This window comes from Poecilia formosa, unplaced genomic scaffold, assembly GCF_000485575.1.
Source record: "Poecilia formosa unplaced genomic scaffold, Poecilia_formosa-5.1.2 Scaffold1247, whole genome shotgun sequence".
Taxonomy (NCBI): domain Eukaryota; kingdom Metazoa; phylum Chordata; class Actinopteri; order Cyprinodontiformes; family Poeciliidae; genus Poecilia; species Poecilia formosa.
The window spans coordinates 3,277-15,413 of NW_006801186.1; the positions used below are offsets into that span (position 1 = coordinate 3,277).

The following is a 12,137-nucleotide window of genomic DNA, read 5'->3' on the forward strand; positions in this document are numbered from 1 at the left end:
TATATATACTCGTGGAATATACCTCCATATTATATTAGAGACTATGGCACCTACTTCAGCTTTAGAAATTTCTTTGAAACAGTGGTTGGAAACTTATTTGAGGTGCACTCACACATATGTATGTGTGCATTATTTTTTTTATGAGGTCATTCATATATTTCATTCACTTTTACGTATGTCAGTATTGGCCCTCCATATGTCCTCCATACTGTTTTTTTTTTAACAAAATACATTAAAAGAGGAGGAGAAGGTCCATTTAACAACAAAGGCAAGCATACAGGAAATGCTGATAACTATCTACATTCCCTTACAAAAATATCCTATGAAATTCACATGGGGTCACATATTTCCGCATGTGGAAATGTGTGTATCACATGTGATATGCACGAGGAAACATGTGTGTCACATGGGAATGACCTGGCAATCACATGTGTATTGCATGGGGATTACATGTGTATCACATATTTCCACATGTGAAAACGTGTATCACATGTGATCACATGGGAATCACATGGGGTTTTACCATGAAACTTTCCAAAATCACACATATCATGTGCTTTCACATGTGATTCACATCATCAGAGAAGAGTTCATCTACAGCAGAGGTTCCCAAACTGTGGGGCATGCCCCCTAGGGGGTGTTAAGAAAATAAATTTAAAATAAGCTAGTTTTAAAACTTAACATGTCTTGATTCAAAAAGCCTAATTGTGGTTTTAAAATCAGTAACGTATTCTGGCCTATTTTACCTGTAGTTGCAGCAGATGGTTTGCTAGGATCATTTGAACTGCATTTTGTCTGTGGGAAAACAATACAGTAGAAGTTCTAGCTTTTCACACTCATCTGTGAAAAGCCAGAACTTTTCACAGTTCTGGCTGTGAAAAGTTCCTGAAGCCAGGAACTCCTGAAGCAGGAGTTCCTGGCTTCAGGAGCAAAGATACGCCTTATTTGAATAAATTAAAAATAAGAATATGCCTTCACTAAAAACCTTTCTACACAGAACAGATTAGATTTGCTATTGCAATTCTCCAAAGACATCTTTGCTTTTCTTTCTTTCTTTCCTTCTTCTTCTTTCCATTTATGTCAGGTAAACGAATGTATGTCTCTGTTGTTCTGCAGTTTCTGTTGTAATTTTATGCGTTGTCTTTTATTGGATTAAACTCTGTAATTCTGAGACGTCAACACGCATTGTTGTTTTCCTTGTGGCTACACGCGGCCCGCCGAGAGGACCTGGGGTCCAAGAGGAAGAGAGAGCCAGACTTTTTCCAAGGTTGATTAATTCAGAGAAACTCTTCCTTAACAGGGGGGGCGGCGTGCCATTGCAGGGGGGGCAAGGGAAGCCGTCTGGATAAAAAAAAAAACCCATGAACACTGTATGCGCTGGGTTTTTACCTTAGAATGGCCAACTCTCTGTTATTCCTCTGTAAATTTGATACAATAGGGGCTCCCACACTTCCCATATCGGTGTCCTCTGTCACTTTTATCAGCAGTTAAAACTGTTTAATCCGTTGTTAACATGTCGTAAACTGTTTTTCCGAGCCGCCTTTAAACACAACATGAGCTACGACACACGCGCTGGGTTTACACCTGTGCAGCAGTGAAGGAGACCTGCTGCTGCTGTGCAGAGCTTCGCAGGTGTGTTAGAATCATGGCAGAAAACCAGCAAAGATGCAAAGAACTTTTCACAGTTTTTCCTCCAAACTAACCGACTGAGTTGAGTAAAGCTGTTGGATGTAAAGTGAGCTAAAAGATGACTAGCTAGCTAATATCAATACAGCACCTTAAGCTTGTTAACAAGTAGCTTGTAGGCTACTGATGTTGTTGTCTATGTTCAGCTACGATTCATTTTGCCCCCCAAAAAGTTGATTCCTCCCCCCCTCTCTCTTGTTCATCTGGAGCCAGGGCTGAGTATAACAGGGAGTCTCTAAGAATCCAGCCCCCACCCCCTTCGCTCACACACATCGTTCAACCAGACAGCTATTTGTAAGCCATAGGGTGGGCCCAGAAATAGTTTGGAAACCACTGGGGGGGGGAGGGGGCCAGGAGAAAAAGTTTGGGAACCACTGATCTACAGGCACTGGCCCCATTGACCTCCTTGAAGTGTAGCCTGTAACCACTGCAGCTGATCATGATGTGAGATGAGGTTGAAGGTATGTACCAGGTGGTAGTAAAGAAATATTGTCAGGGACTTGGACTGCATTGGTTCTCTCATCATGACTGCTTACTGCAGTATAGGACAGTTGACATTACTTGTCTAAGCAAATAAAACAGCGAAACAGCTTCCAACCCTCAGTAAAGGCAAACATATCCTTATTGCACTGCTAGAACTCGACCCATGGGTTTTTACATGCTACCGAATGCATGCCATTGTTATTGTCATGAATTGAGGTTGTAGGTGGTGAGGTGGACACAGTGGACCCAGGTTGTTGAGTTAATATATATTGTTTTAATGAATAACAAAATACATAATCAAGGCAGTACAAGTGAGCAGAGGCAAGGAGTTCAGTCGCCTGTAGCAACTGGCAACAGAGTAGACAACAGCGAACAAAAAGACATGCAACATGGACGACTGACATGACAGTATAGACACGACTAGGATCCGACAAGGAGCAGGGAACACAGGTCGGTTAAATACATAAGCGAACACGAGACACAGCTGGGAGCAATCAAGGGGAGATGAGACAACACAGGAAGTAAATTGACAAACAGAAAAACTAAATCCTCAGTTATGGCAATATTATTTTTTAAAAATCAGGGACAAGATGTTCCATGACATATACTGCTTTGTCAGAATCTGCTAAATTTACCTAGGAGGTTTCTATACTCCCACCAACAGTTTCCCCTTTCATTTGGAGAAGGAAGCGCAAGACCTGAACATGAAACATGTTCACATCCGGGATCGTCTGAGACTAGCGAAGTTATGACCCTGGGCATTATGGGCTTTCCTTAGCATTGCGCTAAGATGGTGGGAGGTTAAACCCAAACCAGGTCCAGATTAATAGATGTTTTTTCACCTGTCTTTTGTAGACTGGTTACGTCACCAAAAAGCATTACTGCAGTTAGCCAATAAGCTACTGATGTCTATTGCAGGCCAAAGTTACATAATTTCTTCCATGTAGTTGTGGCCTATGTGGTTTTGGTGGCTTCTATCGGTGTGTCAACGAATGACAAGGAGCTGCTCAAGTTGGCATCAGCTGCTTCTTTAATTCTCCATCTGCATTTCACAGAACGGGCATGGAGGTAAAGTCAGTCTCTGGCATAAAACAAGCTCCTCGTCAGTGATCCTCATGGCTCTGAGGAATACCCATAATACAGTAACCACAATAAAATCATGTCAAATTACAGTGATCGCATAGTGGATTTTTATATTTTAGTTTATATAATATTGCATTTTAGAACAATGCAGAAACATAAATTGACATTGTATAAAACTATTAATAAAACTCAGTGACATGTTAACCATCTGCTACAGAAGATTTGGCAAAACATACCTGCATTTCACAGAACGGGCATGGAGGTAAGGTCAGTCTCTGGCATAAAACAAGCTCCTGCAAGGAGGAGCCAAAATGTTACCACGTGGGAAATTCCCACTGCACTTTCCCACGAACTAAACATTCTCAAACGCGACAAAAACGACATAATAACAGAACTAGCGCGGCCCAGACCGAACATATTTCAACAATATGCAAAAACAAAAACCACAAACACACTTCACAAAATGCATAAATATTTCTTTATCACATGGCAGAGACACATTACCTCGTCGGTGATTCTCATGGCTCTGAGGATTACCCATAATACCTCGCTCTTTCTAGGGTGAATGCAATACAACTTTTTACCAGCAGATGGTGCATTTTAGCAGGATTTAACCTGAACCATTTTAACTATGTTACATACACCCCCCTTACATTCTGCTAAAATGGGGTATCAAACAAGCACACACAGCACTAAAATAAAAGTGCGATAAAGAGAGCACATAGTAGTCAAATCAGTTCGAAACTTCCGCTAAGGAATAATGTTAGCAAGAGTGCGGCCAATACTCTTACCAACACAGACCCAAAAGATGCCATTTACACCTTTTGATATACAACTGTTGCTCTACAAGGCAATCACCAAAAAAAACTTTGAAATAACACAAATCTACCCAGCAAACATTGTCTTTACAAAGGAAAACAGAGAGTCCACAGTCGACATTAAATCATCCACAACCTGTTCATTCATTTCACATGTAAGTCTGGCTGGAGGCTTAACAGGCCTAACCGACCTAGTGCATAGCCGAGAGAAGGCTGAATGCAAACAACATCAGTTACGGGCAAATCCAGTGTCTGTATTATGTTCAGCTGAAAGATCATGCTGAATGAGCTCAGAGTGGACAGCTGCAGTTGTAAGGTTGGAAACTGGTTCAGGAGAGCTTGACAGTGCAACAGATTCAGGGAGATCAGGTTCAGGCAAATCCTTGGTCACATCACTTGAGACAGGAAACACAATGTCTACTGAAGAACCATATACTGGAATGTCAGAAGCACAGTCATACAACCATTTTTGTCCATCTGCAAAAGTCAGTTCACAGTTTTAGTTTCATTGTCCTGTACCTCATCAGGCACAAGAGGAATTGTCCACATCATCAGAAACGGCAGCAGCAGTGAGAAAGTTGACAGGGAGGAGAAGATTTCTGTGGAGAACCTTTGTCCTTGATGTGACAGGGTCTTTGATGCAATACACATTTATACCCATTCGCACTCACAAATTTATACACCAATACGCAGATCGGTAGGCAATTTGGGGTTAAGTGCCTTGCCCAGGGGCACATCAACATGTGGCAGGAGGAAGCTGGAATCGAACCTACAACCTTCCGATCACAAGATGACTACTCTACCCAGGCACCACTTCATATACTGTTGATTCCCATTTGTCTGCAATCTTCCTCTTCCCTCGCTCACCACGATTAGCAACCAAAACTCTGTCACCCACATCGAGAGGAGAACCTTTAGCCTTGCGGTTGTAGTACATTGCTTGATGGGCTTGTTCTGATGAACTGTTTTGTCGGGCAATGTGGGCAGCCACAGAGAGGTCATGTTTGAGGCGGGAGACAAACTCATGATGGTCTACAACTGGGCCATTTGACAGAGCGTGCTGGAAAACCACATCAATGGGCAGGCGCGGGATCCTGCCGAACATAAGGAAAAACGGTGCAAATCCAGTTGTTTCATGCTCAGTGCAATTGTAGCAGAATGTTAGCATTTTGAGCATCTGAGGCCATCTTGCCTTGGACTGGGGAGGAAGTGCACGTATCATGTTTCCTAAGGTTCTATTGTAACGTTCAACAATGCCATTCCCCATCGGGTGGTACGGTGTAGTGTGGGATTTTTGTATGCCAGCCATTTCCAGAAGTTCTTTGATGAGAAGACTTTCGAAATTTGCTCCTTGATCTGAATGAATGCGTTTAGGAAATCCATATATGCAAAAGAAGTCATCCCACAGACGACGAGCAACTTGTTTGGCTGACTGATTTTTGCATGGAAAGGCATGTGCCATCTTGGAAAAGTGGTCTGTTACAACTAGGACATCCACACTACGCTTATCTGAGAGCTCAGCTGTCCAAAAGTCAACTCAGACCAGTTCCATCGGCTCAGAGGTCTGAATACTTTCAAGGGGAGCTCTGTCATTAGGTTCTGGAGTTTTCCCAACCACACATCCAAAGCAACACTTCAGATGGTTAATGATGTCACGTTCCATCCCAATCCAAAAGAACTTCTTTTGGATTGGGATGAGACAGCGTGCGGGCCTGGCCCTGATGACCAGCTGAGTCGTGCACTCCTTGGAGGACTTTGGCTTTTAAAGAGTCAGGGACAAGAAACTGTTGAGTTGTCATGTTCATTTGTTTGTCTTCCTTAACTCTGTAAATCAGGCCATCGTTAATGATCAGCTTAGGCCAATGTCTCAGCAAGTTCAAAACACCAGGTAAATTCACTTGCTCGTTCACGTCTGGTGGGTCTCCTGTTACGCTGCATATAATAGTAGGTACCGGCAACCAATTTTTTTTCTTTATATTTTTTGTACTCTGAATGCATTTTTCTATTAAGTGCATTACCAGAAAAGAGCAGAAAAAAATTCAGCCCGTTATCTCTAACGGTTTCCAAGATTTTGGGGGGTAGGTGTACCTTGCCACAAACCCACCTTTGAGTAGAAAAAGATGGGGTTTTTGAAAGCCGATTACTTAAAAAATAAATAAATTTGACACTTATTTGTAATGACATCCTTTAAATAGAAATAAATCATATTGAAAAACATGAATATGTACAGTATAAACAGTTTACTTTTAAAATGAAGGTTCTTTAAAATATGTAATTTTTAAAAATAAAACAAATTTCAATATTTACCCTGACAGCAGAGATGGCATGTTTGGGATACTATATTAAAAAATATAAGTTGAAACCAAGCCCCAAAAACTATTTTGCCCGCCCTGCTATGTGGTCTTAACAGGCTCAGTTTTTTGTAGGGGTCTGGGACTGTTCAATAAAGATTTATTAGGCCGCAAAACTGCTTCCAAAGCTAATTTGACCGACTGAAATAAATTTCAAAAATTGACAAAATTAAGTATTTTTTTGACCACTCCCCAAACTTGTATTTTTCATCAGATTTCAATAAAACTTCTCTACTACAGATAAATTAGGCTGCTGAATAACATAAAGGCATCCATTTTTGGCCATCTTTAATAGTTTCCTTAATATTGCTGGTAGAAAATAGGGATCATTTGTTTGTTTTTTAAAAAATCTAATTTTAGAGAATTTTTGACTTACACCAAAAATGTTTCTTTTTTAATGCATTTCATTGAAACTTCCTTCCTAGATGTCAATTAGGCTGCAGCATCATATAAAAACATTTATTTATGGCTATCTTTAGTAGTTTTTTTCTACACTGTTGGCAGAAAATAGAGATTGTTTTTTTTTTTAGATTTCTTTCTTTATGGAAAATTCCCTACTATTGACCATCTGAAAAAGTGCCAAAGAAAGTACAGTTTATTATAAAAAGTGTCTAGAATTTATCATTTTAGTATAGATACATATAGATACAGTCACTTCATCATGCCGCCACCCACATAATGATGCCCTGGGCGGTTGCCCATGCCTCCCATATCAGAAACCGCCAGTGAGCACGTCTGCTAACGCGCTTCATGTCGTTGTTTCAAAAATCGCACAAAATCAGCACAAACCTAAGCCATACAAATACAGATCATCATGCATAATTCCCGTGACCCATAAAAACAGCGGATCTAATCCGCTTTTTTATTATTATTAAATAATAAGGACAAAGCATACCTGTGGAAGAGGGGGAGGGGAAGGAGGAGGATGAATAACCCCACGTTCAGGTGAGGAGGGGAAGGGACCATGTTTGCTTAATTTCTCCTCTTTTACAAAAGTTTCGACTAGATTTAACTTTAGATTTAACTCCTCCCGCAGTCTTTGTGCGGGGCTCCGGCAGGTCGCATTAGAACGCGGTGGAGCTCGGCATAGCGCGGTAGATGTCATGATCAGCCAGCCGGGCGATCCGTCCGCTTTTCAGTTTAAAAAAAAACACCAAAAAAAATTGTTAAAACAGGTCCCCGCTAGACCGTGCACACGGTAAAAAGCTGAGGAGGGGTTCACTCGATCCGCTCTTAGAACTACCGGATGCTTAAAACTCTGGTTATTCGTTTTTAGCTAGCTTCACCACGTAGCCACATTTAGCTTACAGAAAGAGCGAAAGCTGGAAGGGGCACCTCAGGGGAGGTCCGTTCGTGTGTTGATATGCGTGGGGCGTCACGCACATTGATTCTGCAAGTGTGGTTCCAGTATTATATTAAAGCTAACAAATTAACCTTTATTTTTATACCCATTTTGTCGGGTTTATTTTTTATAATTCGTTCGCTATTTGACAACGTTTTGATACTTTTATGATTTACAAAAAAACTAAAAAAATAACCCTTGACAAACCGGGTATGTATAGAAAGCCTATAGTTTAAGGATTAATATGATATCACTGTTGTCTCATTTGGTGATGTGTTCGTGACGCCCGAACTGATTTTCTTGGACAATGTTTCAGCGCCTTTCAGGAGGGGCGTTCGAATTGGCATAAATAATGCGGCTTTTCAAAAAAATTATGAAAAATACTGGAAAATTTAAAGTGTTTTATTTAATTAAACATACATAAAACTGGTATCGTTGGAAAGGAAAATCAATGAACTTTAACACAGCAGTGTTGCTTTTGGAAAAAAAAATATTCTGAAAAGGACTTTTGATGGTGGGAAGTTAGGGCATATTCTGTGATCAGCATGCGTTCTCTCCCATTCCTGGGTGGAAAGAGCATCGCTGCCGGTACCTAATAATAGAAAAGTCTGCCCAACACACCATCCTGACCTTGTAAATTAGCAAGATCACTCTTTGGCAGCAAGGCAGATTGATCAGTGTCACTGAGTTGCAAGACAGCTGGATCAGTGGCTCTCATCTGACTGAAACCTCCAGACTCATGTGTCTCAAGAACAGCCGACACATCTTGCAATATTAATGATGTCTGGGGAGTCGGTGAGGGCACATTGTCATCCGCGCACTCAACAACCAACTGACAGTTGGTCGTACAACGAAACTCATCTTGGACCGTTTTGTCCACCATACCGTTCACCTGGTTAAATAGTGCGGTATATGGTTCAGTTACAATGCGATGACTCATGCATGACTGAACAAATGGTTCTCTACTCAAGGCATCAGCAACAACATTTTTGCTGCCAGGAACATAGTTCAGATCGAAGCTATAGGCAGTGAGCCTGGAAACCCACCGCTGTTCACACGCATCTAACCTTGGTTTGGTTAGTATGTATGTTAATGGGTTGTTGTCTGTCCAGACTGTGAAATGACACCCTTTTAGCCAGTGGCTAAACTTGTCACAGATTGCCCATTTAAGAGCAAGAAATTCCAAGCGATGTGATGGATAGTTTAGCTGAGAGCATGAGAGTCCTACTGGCAAAAGCCACTGGTCTAGCCACCTTTCCATCAGGAGGAAGCTGTGACAAAACAGCTCCAATGCCATCAAAAGAGGCATCAACTGCAAGGATGAATGGAGCATTAAAATCTGGATGAGCCAAGGTAACACCACTTATCAACTCATTTTTCAAAGTTTTAAATGCTTCCTTGCACTCCAGTCAGATGGGGAGGATTTAACCTGACCCTTTTTGAATTTGGGTTTGTTGCCTTGCCCCTTTTTGTTTATCACTCCAGGCTCAGCTACAAGGCTAAAGAGTGGTTTAGCTTTGACAGAGCACTTCCCAATAAAGTGATGATAATAAAGGACCATCCCAAGAAAGGATCTAATTTTCCTGGCACATGGTTTCTCACCGTCAGTCTCCATAAGATCAGTTTCCTGTACCTCACTGATAGCCTGAACTTTACTAGGATCAGTGCTTACACCATCCTCACTTATCACATGACCCAAAAATTTCACTGACCTACAAAGGAAGTGACACTTTTTGGGAGATAGTTTTAAGTTAATTGCAGCCAGACAAGAGAAAACCATCTGGGACCGATCAAGCGCAACCTGTTCAGATGGGGCAAAGACCATCAGGTCATCCAAATAACATAGCAAGCTAGTGAAATTTTGGTCCCCAAAAATAGACATCATCATCCGCATGAAAGTCGCAGGGCTGTTGGTCAAGCCTTGAGGCATCCTATTGTACTCATGCAGGCCAAAAGGAGACGAAAAGGCAGTAAACCTTTTGTCATCCTCGTGTAGTCTCACATTATAGAACCCTGAAGTCAGGTCCATGGTGGAAAAGAATATATTCCCACCAAGGGCATCTGTTTGATGAGGCAATGGATGCGCATCTTTAACGGTTCGCGCATTCAACCATCTGAAATCATTGCAGATACGGAGATCTCCATTCGGCTTAACAACCAGAACCAGAGGAGAGGAATATACGCTTTGTGATTTACGAATAATTCCCAACTCCTCCATTTCACTGAGAGCAGTGTGTAGTTTTTCATAATGGCAGGGCGGAACACACCTGTATGGTAGCCTAAAGGGCTTGTCATCCACCAGACGTATTCTGTGCACAAAATCTGTAGCATCCCCACAGTCCATTTTATGCCGAGAAAAGATTTATTCATACTGCCGAATGATTTGCAGTAACTTATTTTTCCACTCAAGGGAGACTTCACAAGATGAGAAGTCCAAGTCCTGGAGTCCAATGTCACTCAGAATATCAGACATCTCCTCGTCAGTTACTGGTGTCTTTACAGGGTCTTTGGTGTACTGTGTGTTGGATTGGATGCACTCAGGTTTGGTGAAGTCATGTACAGAAACACAAGTGGACACATCTGCAACTTTTGCATTTCTTCTCAGAGTGAGAGGTTTTTCAGTTGGATATACAATCTTGACAGGAACACAACCATCAGCATACAGTGACGCTACAACTCTCCCCACTAGAATTTGTCTGGGTCTGCACTTGGACTGAGTTGGTTCAATGATGACTGAACATCCAACTAAAGAAACATCAGATGTAGGCAGTTTGGCCCAAACTAAATGTTCAGTTAGGGGCTGTTACTCAACAGACCTTTTGAGTTTGGCTGTGCCCACTTTGATGGGTTTCATGCCTGGGTCACAGGACATCGAGTCTGACAGCAGAGACATTAAACAGGGCAAATTGTCTTTGTGAATGCCTCTCTGAGAGGAACAGTCAGTTGTCTCATCAAAAGAGACTTTCATTCGTGAAATCAGCCATCTGATAGCATTACTGCCCAATATAATTTCATCAGATTGGCCCGGAATCACTAAAACAGGGATCATGACATAAAGCCAAAAACTGTTAGAGTGAGTTCATAAATGTGTGATGACATGACCTCCACATCCAACAATAACAAAATCAGCGGCTGGTTTCTTATCCAGGTTCGTGAGATAGCTTGAAAGTTTTGCTTCAGCTTCCTCACTCATGGTGCATGCCATTGATCCACTGTCAACCAAGGCTTTGAGGGAATGTGTGCCTCCAACAGTCACATCCGTGTAGAACAAGCTGTCAGTCTTAGAAAGTCTCTGAGGGGCTTGCACAATCAGTGTCTTTTGTGGTGGAACCTTGCTGCTGTAATTAATGTACAGTGTCTCACAGTCGTCATCATCAGAAGAATCCAAGGTGGGAGTGTCATTAAGACAATCTGCGCTGTCCTCCCCTCCACGCAGATCTTTCAGTTTTCCTGTTGGTTGTGGGAAGGTAGCTGGTCTCTCTGACGGCAGTTTCGACTTGAATGGCCAGGAAGATGACAGAAGAAGCAGATTGTTCTATCGGCAGTGCGTACGTGCAGTGTGAGAATTATCATTACACACAGAACATGGTATGTCATTCAGTCCTTTAATATGGCAAATGGCTTTTAACAAGTTGCCTTCTGCTGGACTGGGAGTTGCATTGGGCTTAAAGTAGCACTTTCTCCAGCATGCCAATCAGTCTTTCCATAGTGGAATTGTCTGGGGCTACACATTGTTGCAGTTCCTGCTTATGAACAGATATGGGCGCTGTGCAGTCCACCTCTGCTCGGTTCACACTGATTTTGGTTTCTTTCTCAGCAGACCGTAGTCCCTTTTCCATATGATACTCATCCAACACTTCCTGAACATCTTGTGCTGACCATTTTTCTATGGTCTTGGATCTGAAGGTGAAAGCTAAATCTTTACATGGACAGTTTCTGATGAACATGCGAGTAACTTCAACACTTGGATTGTCAAAGGTCTTACCTTGTTCTTTAAGTAGGTTAACAGCAACATCAGCTGCTCCATTCAATCTTAGCCAATATTCGAATGGATCCTTGTTAATTGCAGTTCCACTTGGGCTGCTTGAGTTCAGGTGTGCCATAACACTATCAGCCAGCTGTTGCCCTATTTGTTGGACAATAGTGCTCATCTGATCAACTAACCCTGCATTATTAATAGAGATGTGCCGATCAGGTTTTTTCCTCCCGATACCGATCACCCATGAGGGCCGATCACCGATACCGATCACCGATACCGATCACATAATTGTTATTATTATTATTTTATCATAAACACTACCGGTTACATTATGTGGAAAAAGGAACCATGAATTCACCTTAATTTAGACAAAAACTTGTTTTTAATAACTTTTT

General features: G+C 41.8%; 2 long non-coding RNA genes across 2 annotated transcripts in view; both read right to left on the minus strand.

Annotated features, from left to right (window-relative positions):
• The window catches only part of LOC107835217 (uncharacterized), a 13,574-nt gene that overhangs the window by 291 nt on the left and 1,146 nt on the right, over nucleotides 1-12,137 (minus strand). The window lies entirely within an intron of this gene.
• On the minus strand, nucleotides 3,211-3,772 carry LOC107835216 (uncharacterized). The gene is made up of 3 exons (XR_001661042.1): nucleotides 3,757-3,772; nucleotides 3,489-3,545; nucleotides 3,211-3,290 (listed from the first exon to the last, which is right to left on the minus strand). It is a non-coding gene; the product is annotated as an uncharacterized LOC107835216 (long non-coding RNA).